Raw genomic sequence first — 16,116 nt, 5'->3', positions numbered from 1 at the left:
ACTACCTATTTAATTTAGCAATGTAAATTTTTTTTAATACTTCGTCGGTGGCAAACAAGCATACGGCCCGCCTAATGGTAAGCACAACAAATTGCAGAACAGTCTCAAAATTTCCGCAATTGCTGGAAACTTTCCTAATAAAATTCTCATGCAAGTCCTCACTAACAAGTCCCCGTTCAGAGATAAGGTGATGATGTTCTTAACTGTTGACGACTGTTTCATTTCACATTATTATTAGCCTATTTTATAGCACGCGACACACACGAATATCATCGTCGTCGTCGATAGTCTTCAGTTCGTCAAGTACGGAGATATAGATGTAAGCACCGTCGTAAATCGCCACCCGTACCGTACCGGTCAACGGTATAACGAACATTTCATTTTGTAATAATCTCACGTCCGCTGGCGATACCGAAAAGAATGAAGAACCTCAAGTTGGTAACACACCCATTTAGGGTATGACGGTATGAGGATAAACACCCTGCAGGCGGTGATCGGTACAGTGATAATACACACACCCTAGGCGTCGCGTTAAAAAAATCTGCACACAATCCATTACACGCAGAAGAGTTCACTTAGATGTAGATGTAGATGTAGTGTAGGGACGCCCGGTCGGAAACAGGCGGGCTGTCGATCGCGTGTTGCGGTCATTCAGCCCAATTCCCTGAAGTTGGAGCTGCAGGTTACTGTCCCGGCGGCATTCCCATACCATTCTCCTCAAATCTTCTTGTTTTCCTGCAGAACAGAAGAACATCTTTAAGTTCGCTACATTTAGTTCATTTTCTACGGTCCCTACCGAATGCAATGAATGTATATCGCAGTGCCGCGTACATAATACATTCTGCTAGTAGATGGAAGCTAGTTTCCTCCTTACCACAGTGTGGACAGGAGGCGTCTCTGTTTATTTTCAGTACCTTGAGATGTCTGTTGAGAGTGTTGTGACCAGTGATAATACCCGTCAATATTCTCAGACTGCTCTTACCTAGTTTCAGAAGATACCTGGTTCTTTTGTGATCAATACCCTTGATCATCATCTTAGACTGTCTGTAGCTAGTCTCTTCTTCCCATTCTCTCTGTGCTTCCATTTCTTTTACCTTTTCTATATCTCCCTTCGCGCCATTTGCTGACATAGGCAGAGCCGGTTCCGGACCCATGTATTCCGTCTCCGCCCCTATCTTCACCAGCTCGTCTGCTTTCTCGTTTCCCGTTACTCCCTGGTGCCGCGGTACCCATGCCACCGTGACAGTTCTTTGCTTGCCTATCGAGTTTAGCTCATCTATACATTCTCTCACGAGAGCGGAGGTGACTGATATTTTCTTCAGTGCCTTCAGTGCTGCCTGGCTATCGGTATATATTACAACAGCACCATTTTGCTTCACACTCTCTTTGATTATACGTGCACAGCGCGCTATTGCACATACCTACCTCAGCTGATGATATTGATACTTTTTCTCCAAGTTTAGGGATCACAATGCAACAAGAGTTCACTTAGACTTCAAACTCAAGCCAAGTTCTATATGACACTTCTAGTTCACAAGTTCTTGGATAATAGACAATTTCTTTTTATACTATTTTCTACCAAGAAGTTGCACGACTAGTGTCGCGTCTATCGCTGTATTCTGTGACGTCACCAGCTTAATAATTGCATTTGAAGCCCCTCGACAATGTCGCCTGCTTCTGACGTGTCTACTTTTATTACCCGACAACGGCAAGGCAAGAGAAGGGTTATGATTTTAGCCAAGCGTCGTCGTCGTCATTAGGTTTATGATGTCTGTGATAATCATTATCATTATTTGGCCAGGACTAGGACCAGGAATTATTATTTTTAAGTGAAATCAGCAAGTAAGGTACTTAATTAATTTTGTCCAAGGAATGCGTATCCATAGTATTAGCATTTTAGACGCTCGAAAACCAACTAAACTATCAAAGCTTATGGTATACTTATCAATCAATCAATCGTTTAACATTTTCTGTTTAGCAAACTTTACATACCAAGAAAGATTATGTATAATTATAAGGGTCTCTATTGTTTCCTATAAAGTTTTAAGTCATAATGTATTGTTTGTCCGCATTTTCATTAGCCATAATTTAGGTTTTCTCAGAAAAGCGTAACTTTTTAGGATTGCGAAAAAACAAACCTAATCTAACCTAACCTATCTATAGGATAACCTAATGAAATTCCTGAAAAGTTAACGGTTTCAGAGTTATGACTGGTAGAGAATGCCTCATGGCATTAAGTCCGCCTTTTGTACTATAAGGTTTTCTTTTGTGCAATAAAGATTAAATAAATAAATAAATAAATAAATAATATGACTATTATTACATTATGACTTTCAATAATTATGTCAAACAAAGGGATCCGATAATTATAATTATGTCATTATTCAGTCAAGAATTAAGTTATATTATATTATATTATAATTTTTTTTTTATTAGGCATCATGAAATTATGAAATAATATCACTATAATCGATTTATAAATTCATCTACAGAGTAAATAGCTACGTAAGTACTCCTTGAACTCAGTTATAATTATGGTGTCAAACAGTTTTAAGTCTTTTGGCAGCCGGTTGTAAATTTAAGTTCTAGTTATTAGTCTTAGCGCCACTTGCACCATCCCACTAACCCGAGGTTTACCGATTAAACCGTCAACCTAGTGTCAAATTGTACTGGTAACCATGGTAACTTCAGGTTTAACCCTAAGCGCCACTTGCAGCAATTACTAACCCGGGGTTAACCGGTTAAACCTGGAGTAACCATGGTTACCAGTACAAGTTGACACTGGGTTAACGGTTTAACCGGTTAACCCGGGTTAGTGGGATAGTGCAAGTGGCACTCAGTCGATAAATATAAATAAATAAAATAAATATTATAGGACGTTATTACACAAATTGACTTAGTCCCACAGTAAGCTCAATAAGGCTTGTACAAGTATTGAGGGTACTTAGACAACGATATACATAATTATATATTTACATAAATAACTATTTTCTAGATCTAAAAATAAATATAATAATATAATTGATAGTTTTATTTTATTTTATGTCTATTTTTATTTATTTTTAGATCTAGATTTTAAGTTTTGTAGTTTAGTTTTTAGTATATTTATAAATAAGTTGTATAACTTAAATAATGTAAATTACATATTATATTGACATTTAACTCTTTTCTATCATAAAGAATATAGCCACGTGGCTTCATTGTATAGCAAAAGTGCCTAAAACCCACTTTATAAATGAATTCCATTCGCTATTCACTTTTACAGTTGTGTTCAAAAACAAACCTTATTTTTTGAAAAAAAAAAACTGGTAAGAATGTATGCTCATACAGAACTGGCTTTATACGCTATATACTTTACGAGGGTGAAGACAATAGTAATTTAAGCCTTCTGGACCCTAATATTTTATTTTATAGTAAGAGATCGGTTTTAAGGAGTTGCATCCCCCACCTTTTATTTGATTCAGAGATTATTATGTTACATATGAATGTTCAATTTTATTGTGTTTTTGTATTTCGATAAGTACAATTAAATTCTAAAATTTACCTCCGACGTTTCGAAGACGGCGTTGTCCCCGTGGTGTCGGATAAGATTGGATAAGTTAAAAGTTAATTACCGTGTGATATGTAATTGTTATATAATATAAATGCAATTCATTTCCATGTGCAATATGCCACTGTACTTTCGTTTATCAAACTTGTATAAAATGTCGGATGATATAGGTAAAAACAAACGAGGTAGGTAGGTAGGTCCTTTCAACGGATCTCAGACCACCAGTTCTCCAAACATCTTTCCCAAGTTGTTATCCGAGTATTTTCAACTGTTTCATTTAATTTGCATCCTATTACTGAGATGTCAAGAGTAAATTAACTTGTTACTTAAGGCTTGTTACTAAGGCTAAGTCAAACAACGATAGCGAGCTGAAATGAGACCTGAGTGGCGTCGAGACCTGAGGGTTGGTTTGACTTTTCACTTTATGATGTAGTTACTTGAAAATTTACAAGAAATGAAACTTAGAAAACATTATGAGACAACGGCAAATTAAAAAAAAATTGACACAAAGAGTAATCGTTCCATACTTTTGTATTTTGAATTTCGCGCCTTTTTCTACGCTAAATGTATAGTACTGTAGTCTGGCAAACCAATTCGTCAATAGAAAAATGGAGGAAATTGTTAAAAATATGAGACCACTACTTAACCCCCTTACCTATTCATATAACTTGACAAGCCTCAATTTGTTCATTTATGTTTTATCCCTCTCTTATTCATACCTTGGTCAAAATGACAGATAAAGACAAACGATTAATTACTAACTGAGACTTTTAGCGCGTTTAAGAACAACGCCATATAAATACAAATATATTATAGCACGGTTTGGTCTGTTTTAAGATATTAACTAGATACGGGCCCACATTTAGATACTTAGAAAAGAGGGCCCCCCTTCTCCATCTCAAAAGTACTCAAAACCATTGCTAGGTTGCCTGGGCCCCTAGGCCCGGGCCTTGTGGGCCTAGGCGGAAATCCGGCCCTGTAGATGTAGATGCTGATGTATACATTGTAGGGACGCCCGGCCTGAACCAGGCGTGTTGTCGATCACTTGTCGCGTTCATTCAGCCCAATTTCCTGAAGTTGAAGCTGCAGGTAACTGTCCCGGCGGCATTCCTACACTATTCTCCTCAAATCTTCTTGTTTTCCTGCAGAACAGAAGGACATCTTTAAGTTCGATATCCTTTAGTTCGTTGTCTGACTTCCATTTCTTACATGCTTCATTCTATACCACTGTTCAGTGGCTCTTTTCTTCACCTCAATCCAGTCCGGCGGCGGCGGTAGATATTATATTAATGCGGTTAAACTGTGTTAAGGCAGGATACACCCTGGCAGAATTGTATCAATAAGGCAATGTTAAGTATAAATAGAACACTGATCTTACATCGGCCAATAAGGTTATGGCCACTAAAACCTTTATTAGCGTATTCACGCTCTCATCTGCGTTTTATGGCTTATGATAAATTTTACGAGCAATTTGTTTCTATAACAATGTGATTTATGTAATCATTCTTGGAAGTCCATACGGTTCACTGGCAAATAACCTGGAGAGTCAACATTAAAAAAAAAACAACAAAAAACACTAAAAGCAGCTAGGCGATCTTCACACTAACATGGATACCACATAAGTGCCTTGGTGTAATACTGTTAACCTATGTGTAAACTTTAAATAATAATAAAAAATAAGCATCACAATATTCATATAACACACTGAGGAAGTAAAGTCACGTCCACGTGCGGAAGAAAATAAAATTGAAAGTGCCCAGAAGGTATTTTTGGTGTTAAAACGTGGATCCCTTGATAAGTTTATTAAGTTTCAATAGAAATGAAATTATCAAGGGCCTAACGTTTTTATCCCAAAAATACCTGCTACCTGCAAAAGTAAAAACCCCGTAATAACAAAGGGATGTTGAAGACAAACAAGCAAAGCCCCCATATGAGATATAACAGTCCAAAAACATACATAATTTTACAATAAGGTAAGGCGGGGTGAATTTGGTATTAGCAAAGGATAGATACGATAGTTTGGAGGGGTGAACGCACTACGCTGTAGTTTGCAAAACGAAGCACGCAAAAATATTTGACACGCTTTTATGGCTCTACAAATCAGACGTTTTTAAATAATTACATACACAGATTTTAACAGTATATTCCGGATCGTATTTGGAGACAAAAATGTCATATAATAACTTTATATGATTTTTTTTAATTCGCATATGTTCCGTGTTAAAAAAAACGTTTTTTTACTGTGTTTCAGTGCATAACGCCTTTTTGATGGCGATGTCACCACTATGGCACTTAGTTTAGACGTCGTTATTGACAGATATCAAAGTGACAAGGCACACTTTGAATAGACTAGTTTTTAGGAAAAAAAGATGAAACACTTTTTTTGGCGGAATTGACTTAAGGGTGTTTAATTTTTTTTCCTTCTTATGACTTCCGTTTCCTCGCGGGCACCTTGTATAAGCGCCACTTGTACCACTCCACTAACCCGAGGTTAACCGGTTAAACCTAAAGTTACTATGGTTACAAGTACAGTACAATTTGACACTGGTTTAGTGGGATGGTACAAGTGGCGCTAAGTTTAATTAAATAACCCTATTAATACGTCTGGTATATAAAACCCAGCTGAACTATCTCCACAAAATTCGTATATAAAATACAAAAAAATGTTTTTATGAATTCTACAATGAACACAACGTTCACGCGATGTAGGATATTTTGTCGTTCGTAACAGCGACATCTACCGGGATATTGTGTAAACCATTCCATTACGGTTTTCGTACACCACATTTTTTACAAATGACGCCGTAACTCCGTAACCGAACGCGCCGCATATTGTAATGAGTGATGATAATTACCAAGAATGTAAACACGCTGTCATTCAAAGGGACCAATGAACGATAACCCAAACACTCACGGTCGTTACCGCGTCACGGGACAAAGGGTTTAGGGCTTAATGTAAGCAACGATCTCACGTACACACTGGACGTTCAATGTCGGCCATTCTGTTGATACCACATAGTCTATGTTGTCATGTTGTATTTTAGTATATCTTTTTTATTTATTATTAATTTTACTTTAACCTTCTAAATAATTAGTAAATAAATATAAACAGAACCAGACATAATAATTAATAGAATCAGGCGTTACTTTTCGGAAATCCATGCTAATTAAAGCAAGAAATATTACTTTGCTAATCCGCGAGAAAATAAAGTGTTAGTCGGGTTAGCACTGATTGACTAACACGTTATTTTCTCGCGGATTAGCAAAGTAATATTTCTTGCTTTAATTAGAACCAGACATATATGGAAGGTAGAGGCAAGGAATAGAATCTCCATAGGCAGAACTGTTGCAAAAGTGTCCACCTGTCAGCTATAAATAATAGTTCCAGAGTAGCGCTAGAGTAGCTAAGAACCTAGCTAGGCGTTATTGACGGAGTGAATTGCGCTGTCTAGTGATTATGATTAGTTTTTTTTTCAAGTATTCTATGTATTGTTTCGCCACCTATTTATGGTTTTTTGTCGGACACTTTTTGGTATATGGAGATTCTATTCCTTAACTCTACCTTCCATATAGACATACTTATATGTTAATGTCAAATTAAATCTAATTTAATAATGTCGTTTTAAAATGAGAGTTGCTTTTCGGCGGCGTGTTCGTCCGACTTTTAATTTAAGAGTCCGTAGCAAGCTCGGAGGACTTTCACCTTCCCATACAAACGGAGTTTCGTTCTCATTTTAAAACTAAGTGTTGGATTGTAATAAAACTTTGCACATACAATGACTTGAGGTATTATATCTTGTCCTGTAATTAGTTTATGTATGGAGGGTAAGATAAGGAGAGGTAAGGAGAACTATCTCTTATGGGAGAAACTGTTACTAAAGAGTCCAGCTGGCAGCTGTAAATAATAGTTCGAAATATTTCCGGTGGCGCTAGGGTAGCACAAGGACATGACATGAACTTAGACGTTATTGACGGAGTGAAGTGCGCTGTCAGTGATTTGTTCTTTATTTTAATCAAAGTTAAAAAATTGTTCGCAATGTATTGTGGCGCCACCTATTTAAGGTTTTGTGATGGACACTTTTCAATCACATACATTGTTCACCTTACCTTTATAAAACAAACGATATAGAGAAAAAACAAGTTTCGTATGAACTAACTAACTTCGCTGTATTTTTTTTACTATTGTATACATAAACTAATTACAGGACTTGGTACACATCAGTACCCCTAGTGTAAATATTTTCGACAGCGAAACGTGACGTACGCGTTTGCGTTAAGTGTCATTTTGTATGAGATTTTTGACTTTCCAAAACGTCCCGCTTGGTGCGCTGTTCAAAAACCCATACAAAATGAGACTTAACGCAAACGCGTACGTCACGTTTCGCTATCGACTAAATTTACACTAGGGGTACAGATATTCCTTATCCTATTGTAAGTTAAGTACTAAGTTTCAGAGCAATCTAGCTAGTTGTTTTAAAATTAGAGCGTAACTACGTTTGTATAGAGAACCGAGCTCGCTGCGGATTTTTAATACTTGTTTTAGAACACTACAAATCACTATATTTAAGCCTATCAGATTCGGTCATCAGTATAAATTTTGCGAAAAAAAGGACTAATCTAGAATTATAATTTATAATCTTAAACAAAAAAAATCGGTCCACACTCACACATCTATTCAAATCTACAGCGTTGATCTAAAGACCGTTACACACTCGAAATATTTCCCAGCGGCACTATAAGGGCATGAATACACGTCCGCCGGGAATATTACGATGCACTGCATTTGTGCGTGAGCAACGCGTACTGCTGTTGAAGATTGAAGTTCTTTTATTGCAAATAGCAATCGATAGAAATGATGTTTAGAGATTAGTGTTGGTCTTTTGAGTCTAAATATGACCTCGACTCGTTTTTACGAGGCTCAGCGCTTAAAAAACTTCCGAGTCATTTAAATAAGTCCTGAGTAGAGTGCTTTATTGAGTCTTTTTTAAGCGCGTAATTCAAAAACACTTGAGCCTCCGAATAAGGACTCCGTCAACCGTTTTATGGATCATACACATTTTATAGCAAATTCGTTCGCGTCTTTCCTGTAGATATCGCAAATTTAAGGGAATCTAAAGCAAATTTTTACGCGGCATCTTTACTCAAGTCTCTACAAAGAACTGACAAAAAGAGTTTGAAATTTTGTAGAGTCTTAAAGCAGAAAACTCAAAGGACTTAATTGTTCCACAAGATCTTCACTTATAAAAACTAACTTCGCTTAAATTCTTCGCAACTACTAACTATATAGAAACTTAAATACGCTGTATTTTTTAACTATGGTTTCTGAAGTTATCTCAACTAATTACATGCATAGATATACCTTATCCTATTGTAAGTACAAAATTTTAGAGCAATCTAGCCAGTCGTTTTAAAATGAGAGCATAACTACTGTTGTATGGAGAACCGAGCTTGCTGCGGACTCTTAACGGAGAAGACAATTTACCAAATGAGAAATGCGTGTCGTTGAGGAGTTCGGTGAGGTCTTAATCAGCAGTTCCGTACCTCAAAAGGAAAAAACGGAACCCTTATAGGATCACGTTGTTGTCCGTCCGTCCCAAAATTAAACCATATACCAACCAGCCAGATCAGGTCAGGTGTCAGGTCTACAGTTCCTTGAAGCTGTGAAAAAAATCAAACTTAGTTCACTTAGGCCCCCTGATCTCGGGCATTTTTGACAGACTTCAAATAATCTTTCTGAAATACTTAATCGGTTTTACGTTTTTAGATTGTTGTACCTTTCCTCTGATATCTTGAAGACGGTCAAACCGATTAGCAGAATTATTTTTATTGTTCGCTCACTTATTCCCAGATTGCGTTATCTATTTTTCTTTTGGAAACCCATATTATATGTAGATCTGCTTATTCTGATGCAGGGTACCTAGCTAAGAACATAAAATACCAATCAAAGACTCTTATTTCTCAAAAAAGCTTTACTTAGTTCATCTTTTCGTTAGAATTAAGCAAGTGAGATTGCCTATGCACGGATTGAAGAAAAAGATCTTCAGTAAAAGATATCATTTTACCACAGTCTAAGTAAATAATACCCAATTCGCGCCGTGTCTAAACAGAGGCCGTTGACTTGAAAGATATAATATCGGCTATCCCTTTTCCACGTGCATCTACGCTTCTCCGTAAATCGAAATCAAAGCTCGTCGGGATTGGAGCGCTCTGAAGTTGCCGCGCCGCCGCATCCGCTTGAAGTCAGTTGCAAATCCTCGTGCGTTCTGAATTCACGCTCCATGATGAGAAGTAGTTTTGAAACTCGGTTACAAAAACTTGACGTTTTCCTGGAAACATTAAATTTATCTTAAAGTTGTGCTTTAAGTTATACTGTAGTTGCATAGCATGTCAAATGTAGTGTTTTCTTGGCTTTTTTACCTCAAACTTTCATGTAAACGTTCACTGGCATGTAAAAATCTTGTGAAGTGGTCATCACAATGCTGAGCTTTCGAACGGGCTGACAGAAAAATATTCACGAGTGGTATGTGCGGAACGTACCTGCATATGGCGGACGCTCAGTTTGTGTTTATGTCAATAAGAAACTGATTTTATCATTTGCGCGGGTGTGGATTTAATAATTTATAAATGGTGTTGTGTTAGTGGAACCTGTGAATTGTGTGTGTTGTATGTGATAATGGTTTTCCTCGCTGGACTGTTGGACATTTTCATTTCAGCAGCGTACTTATAAGGGTACGTATTTATGTTTCGCTATATGTTTTAGAAATTACAGTAAAGCGTTGAAAGCTTAGTAAAGTTAGGGAACTATTGCATACAGGGTGCATAGGCTATTGCCTACTAAGTAATCAATATTGTTTATGTACTAATAAATTCGTAAAACTAGTCTCTTTGGCCTTAGGTTATCGCAAGCCGTTTGGTCTTTGCGATAAATCGCTGAATTCTTAAAACATTACCTAGACAGATGTAAGCAAAACTTCATCACAAACAAAAAAATCATAATGTTTTATAGTTTCCAAATTAGGATACTTTTTTATTCATAATCAAACTTAAAAGTCGAGCAGATCCATGAAAGCTTATAAATTAAGTGTAAATGGTTCACTTAGCGCTTTAAGTTTAATTTTTTTACATATCCAGGGAGTGATTTGTTGGTTTAAGTGAAAATAACCTATAATTCAAGTTAGTGTTTATATTTAAAGTAGTTCTGCCCATAGAAAGGCATTCCAGAAGATCTGTGTTAATCTAGAACTCTACATAATAGAAACTTATGAGCTGATGTTCCATAGAAACAAACCTCCTGATATAAAATAATTCTGTCTTACATATTCGTTCAAATAGGTACCAAAGTCGTACTATATTATCCCAATAAAAATTGGGAACCTTTTTGTCAGTAAAAATGGAAAAAGCTTGAGATTTTAGAATCAATTAATGATATAAAAATACAAAATCATAAGAAAAAGAAATTTGGTACATATTTAAATAGAGATGCCTATTTTCCAAATTCGTGAAGTGACAATTTGATCAAAATGTTTTTAGAATAGAATATTAGCCAATATAAAACATTTTCTAAATGAGTTCTTGTCTTAATACAGTTTGACAAAGTAAAATGATGCCAAATGGTAATTTCACAGAATAAATTAAGTGTGAAGTGTTAAAGATTCATTTTGGAAATGAAACTACTGCGATAAGTTTGGAAGTGAAATATGGCAAAAACTATTTGACTCAAAGAGAAGTACACCTATTTAATCATAATATCATAAAAATGTAAGATAATTTGAATTATTAAAATACTTATAAGTGTCAGATAATATCACTATGAAGACTGCCCTAAATAATTTGCCCAAAAATTACTTATCAAGATCATCATAAATTCACTTTTGTCCAGTATGTAAAATTGTTGGCAACCAAGACTACAAAATAAATTCATAGAAGATTTATGTTTAAAATTCTGCACACTTCTGTGCAGTAAAAATTGCTGCCAAGTTATCTTGGTCTGACTCTGGGACCCATCTGTGTGCCCTAAAACACAATGAGATTTAAGAGTTATTAAAATAAACTAAGTAGGATTATTTACAAAACATACCATGTGAAGTGTTATGAGTAAGACACATGTTGTGAGTCACGCACCATGTGCTTGTCTGATTTATAATCACTTTGTCTTAAACAATGTTTCTTGATGATATATAAGATGATAATAAAATAATGTGATCTTTCATACAATTGGGTACAGATAAAAGGTAATAAATAAAATTAAAAACCTTTAATTTCTGGGTAACAATAAAATTAAATAAATAAATAAATATTACAGCACATTATTTACATTATTTAGTCCCACAATAAAAATAAAATTCAATAAAATAAAATTGTAAAAGGGTGAATCAACTTTTTTTGTTTTGTTATCCTGTCCCGTTGTCCAAGGGACAACAGTGGCACAGTTTGTTTGAAGAGACGTTGTATGCCGTTCTATTAACATGCTTAGTAGGGGGCCCATTATGGACATTGGTTATAACGACCACAAAAACGCAAGTTTGATACATTTAAGTACCATAAAATCAGTATTTCAATGAACTTTTGTCCCCTGGACAACTAATCGTAACCATGGCAACGAGTGACGCTAAAAAGTTGATTCTCCCAAAAATACTTTTAATTTAACCTAGGCTTAATAATTTGTGCTTAAAGAAAATTACACCAGAACCCTCCAGTCCAGCTTTTTCCATTTTTAGCGGTCTTAGGCCTCCCATATACAGTTGGCCCCCGCCATTGACTTTTTGTATGTTGTTATCCCAGTGAGCCAATAATTATGATTTTTAATAGGTAAGACATTATTATGAATGTTTTTATTCCATTGTATCGCAAAAATACAAAATAATGATTCAGTTGGTAACTTTCTTATGAATATATGATTAATTCTAGAAAAAACCTTAAATTGATATACTTGGATTTTAAGAATTAATATAAAACAAAAACATTTTTACAAGCTTTTATTTAATTTGCCCTGTTAGTATGTATGGGACAAATCTTGCAAGTTAAATTGGACCCACTTCCTGGTTACCGATGAAGCTGAAAATTTGCATACATATGCAAGTCAGGTGACAATGGAATATTATGGTACCATCAAGCTGATCTGATGATGGAGACAGGAGATAGCCATAGGAACTCTGTGATAAAACAACACAACCTAATTGTGTTTGGGGTTTTTAGAATTGTCTTGATGAGTATTAGTTGCCTGTGGAAAAAAAGTACAGTCAGCGATAAAAGCTTGTACCAAAAATGAAATTTTTGCCAAAAACTTATTTTAAATTTTTATCTATCAAACAAATTAGTCTCAAACATTTATTTATATTTAAGCTGTGCTTTTAAACATCCCAGATGCTAAAATCTCAGTGTGATCCTAATACAATGTGCTAAATCAATTGAAATTTACTGTGTGTAAAAATATGGGTGCATATCGTCAGGTGACAAGCGAAACTCACTAATTACCACCACAAGTTCATAGCCACAATGCTACTAAAATAAAGTTGATTTTTGTTTAATATTTTTTTAGTAATTAGTGAGTTTTGCTTGTCACCTGACGATATAAATTACTCAATAATATGTCCCATAGTTCTTAATTTACTGACATAAGAGCTATGGGACTTATGTTTGAGTATGATGTGGGCACCCATATTTTTACACTTGACTTTACTAATCTTAGCAGATTGATTAGTAGATTGGCCAATGTTAGTAAGGTCAATACGGGCAAGTGTAACTGGTTTGCGCATTGAGGCCTGTGTAGCCATTGGTTTGTGTTTATTGCAAGTTTATTCTTTTGACACTGTACTTGCTTTTAGTACAGTCAGCGTCAAATACTTAGTAGCAGTCAAAGTGGCCAAATAGTTTGGTACACCATAGTAAATATATGGTGTACCGAACTATTTGGCTACTTTGGCTGCTACAAAGTATTTGACGCTGACTGTACCAAAAAGCAGATGTATGCACTCGCAATAAACACTATTCTATGGCCAAAGAGCCCTATTAATGAAGGCCAGCCACACTTACCCATATTGACCTTATCTGGCATATAAAAAAACCTATCCACCACACCAACTGGTAAAGGTAAAACTTGATTGTTCAAAAACTAATGAGAAAGTTGCGTTTTTTCCACATGTGGGGCAAAGTAATGAGATGCAAATTTTGAGCTTTTTCCTTATGTTAGCTGCTAGAATTGACTTATAAATGATGATCTTGAATGATAGATTTTAATTACGTTCATTTGGATTTGATTTTTAGGGTTCCGTACCCAAAGGGTAAAACGGGACCCTATTACTAAGACTCCGCTGTCCGTCCGTCCGTCCGTCTGTCACCAGGCTGTATCTCATGAACCGAGATGGACATGTATTTCTTTTGCCGCTATAACAACAAATACTAAAAAGTACGGAACCCTCGGTGGGCGAGTCCGACTCGCACTTGTCCGATTTTTTTTAGTATTTTACAGTACATATGGTGCTACTTTACCGCACCAGTGCGAAAATTACCATATTACGTTACTGTGTCGAACATTTAAAGGGCCATATGTACTGTAAAACGTTGTACGATACATGTGCAAATAGGTAATTCGCAACTTGTGTCGATTTAAAACACTCCCTTCGGTCGTGTTTTAATTTGTCGCCACTCGTTACGAATTTCCTATTTTTCGCACTTGTATCGTAATGTACTATTTTAATACAGTTGCTCAAAAAGTGCTATTTTACGTAGCTGTTTAGCGTGCGGAAAATTGGATTTCGCGATCTAGTGCTTTTTACTTTTTCACGTGTTCCAATTCATGGCTACGTCTTGATGAGTGTTAATGTTAGTTCGCTTTAAAAGTCGTAATCAACATAAAAACCTACTGTTAATGTAAAAATAATAAATTTAAGCATATTTCATATATTATTACTTACCTCTTCATCATAACACGTTTATTTTTTAATATTGAATATTGAAAAACCGTTCTTAATAAGTTGTCTGAATGGAACGGAATATAGAAACCCCTGTCAAAGCAGAGGCCAAAGGCAACATTCGATATTGTTTTCATACAATTTAAATAATACACAAATAATCGTAAATAACGATACTTAGGTAATAATAGTATATTTTATATTTACAATTATTTTTTCGCAACTGTATTAAAAAACGTCGTTCGCTACACGTGCGGAAATGTCATTCTTCACTTGTCCCGAGTCTTGCCACTTGCCTACGGCTCGTGGCAAGATATCTCGGTACTCGTTAAGTAATGACGTACTTTCCGCACTAGCATCGAAATGTACTATTGTGTTTCACTCGGAGGCAAAGTTTGTTTAACCCTCGTGCCTTAAAACCCTCGCAACGCTCAAGATTCCCGTTTTCGAACCACTCGCTACGCTCGTGGTTCAATTCTGGGATCTCGCATGCTCGGGTATCAATATTTAGCAAGAGCGGTTAAACAGCAACTTTGCCCCCTTGTAAAACAAATAACTATTTTAGCCTTTACTTTCCCCGAATATTTATTTGTTTCTTTAATGTGACAGATATTGATTATGGCTGGCATCAAACCTAAAACAATGCGAAGAATAGAGAATAGCAATAGAAGGATAGGAAGAAGATTTAGAAGATAGGATGCCTTGGATCGTTGGAGTTAGAACAGTTGAAAAATAACAAAATTATGGAATTATAGAAAGGACAGGTTTAGCATGTCAAGAACCGGGAATTGTTCCAGTACTTTTGTACAGTCGCCGTCAGATATATCGGAGCAGCCAAGGCGCTCACAAATATCTGAACGCGCTTTTAGTTAGAGTGCGTGTTCATATAATTTTGACCAACTTGTATACCACGCTCTAATATATCTGATGGCGACTGCATGAAAAACCAGCACTGGGAGTAGTCTTATCGAAACCGTAGAATTGGGGGCCTAGCCAAGATGACTATCGATGATAGAAAACGCCAATCGAAAAAAAATATAGACATGGTCACGTGACGTTTCGTAGCATCAGCATCTGTCATCTCGGTGCATTTTTTTTCATTTGGCGTTAGTCAATGTTCGATTATCATTTTCGCTAGCCCCCTGTAGATGTAGAAGTATATTGTAAAACACCCTATTAGGGCTTATTTGAATTGAACCAGAACTGTGTCCTAATATTGGCGTGACCCCCTTATACATTTACAGAAACTGTCATCTACAGCTTTTTATGACTTACAACCGGACTTTCCTGGCCGATGTTATTTGCATAAAAGTAGTAATTAAATCGTGTCAGTCAAGTCTAATTTTATGTTTTGAAATATTATGAATAGCAGTCAGTGGCAGTTTTCATACGCAAATAACTTAAATGTAAAAATAATATATAATGTGCCACATTTCCTAAAACATTGACTATTCTTTATTGTTATCAGTCTACACCGTATGAAGACCGGTATGACCTAGTGGGTAGTGACGCTGCCTATGAAGCCGATGGTCCTGGGTTAGAATCCCGGTAAGGGCATTTATTTGTGTGATGAGCACAGATATTAGTCCTGGATGGATGTTTTCTATGTATTTAAGTATTTGTATATTATATACAAGGTGCCCGTGAGCATTGCGA

The 16,116-nt window shown here is 36.0% G+C and overlaps 1 protein-coding gene across 5 annotated transcripts in view; it reads left to right on the top strand.

Annotated features, from left to right (window-relative positions):
- The first annotated feature begins 8,879 nt into the window (after positions 1 to 8,879).
- Positions 8,880 to 16,116, top strand: part of LOC133523806 (tyrosine-protein phosphatase Lar) — a 701,140-nt gene continuing 693,903 nt past the window's right edge. For 3 of the 5 annotated variants that reach the window (XM_061859542.1, XM_061859541.1, XM_061859540.1), the window contains exon 1: positions 8,880 to 10,279. The gene's annotated coding sequence lies outside the window, so the exon portion shown is untranslated. The remainder of the gene's footprint in view (positions 10,280 to 16,116) is intronic. The other 2 variants (XM_061859544.1, XM_061859543.1) reach the window with 1 other exon arrangement.

Source organism: Cydia pomonella, chromosome 12 (genome assembly GCF_033807575.1).
Source record: "Cydia pomonella isolate Wapato2018A chromosome 12, ilCydPomo1, whole genome shotgun sequence".
In the NCBI taxonomy this organism is placed as follows: Eukaryota; Metazoa; Arthropoda; class Insecta; order Lepidoptera; family Tortricidae; genus Cydia; species Cydia pomonella.
The sequence above is the reverse complement of the archived record's forward strand: the minus strand, read 5'-3'. Positions and strand labels throughout refer to the sequence as shown.